Source organism: Octopus bimaculoides, chromosome 13, assembly GCF_001194135.2.
Source record: "Octopus bimaculoides isolate UCB-OBI-ISO-001 chromosome 13, ASM119413v2, whole genome shotgun sequence".
Classification (NCBI taxonomy): Eukaryota; Metazoa; Mollusca; class Cephalopoda; order Octopoda; family Octopodidae; genus Octopus; species Octopus bimaculoides.
The window spans coordinates 38,463,678-38,464,398 of NC_068993.1; positions in this window are offsets into that span (position 1 = coordinate 38,463,678).

Sequence of the window (721 nt, forward strand, 5' to 3'; positions counted from 1 at the left end):
ATATATGTATATGTATTTGTATATATATATGTATTTTATATGTATGCTCGACTGTATATTTTTATGTCTACATTTGCACACATGTGCATATATATGTGTGTGTGTGTGCAAATGCGCATATATATGTGTGTGTGTGTGAATGTATAGATATGTGTGTGTATACATATATATTACATATATTTATGTATATATGTATGTGTGTGTGTATATATATATATATATATATATATATATATATATATATACACTCACACATACACACACACACTTTACTCTTACTCCCACCCAACCCCCTTACTATCTGCACCCCTTTCTGTTTCTCATACCTTGTCTCTCACTCTCACTATGTTTCTCCTTTTCTCCATCAATCTGTTGCTCTCTCTCCCTCTCTCTGTCTCTCTCTCCCTCTCTCCGTCTCTCTCTCCCTCTCTCCGTCTCTCTCTCCCTCTCTCTCTCTCTTTATTTCAACTTTCTCTCTTCACCCTCTTGTCACTCTCTCTCTCTCTTCATCTTATGATCACCCTGTCTCTCTCACACACTCTTTTCTTATCTTCTATCAACCTATCTAATTCATTCTCTCACCCCATTTGTTTGTGTTCAACTTTTCCATCCTCTCACCACAACTTTCCTTCTCTCTCTCTCTCTCTCTCTCTCTCTCTCTCTCTCTTTATCTAACACTCACTCACTCAATCTCTCTCTCTCTCTCTCTCTCTATATATAT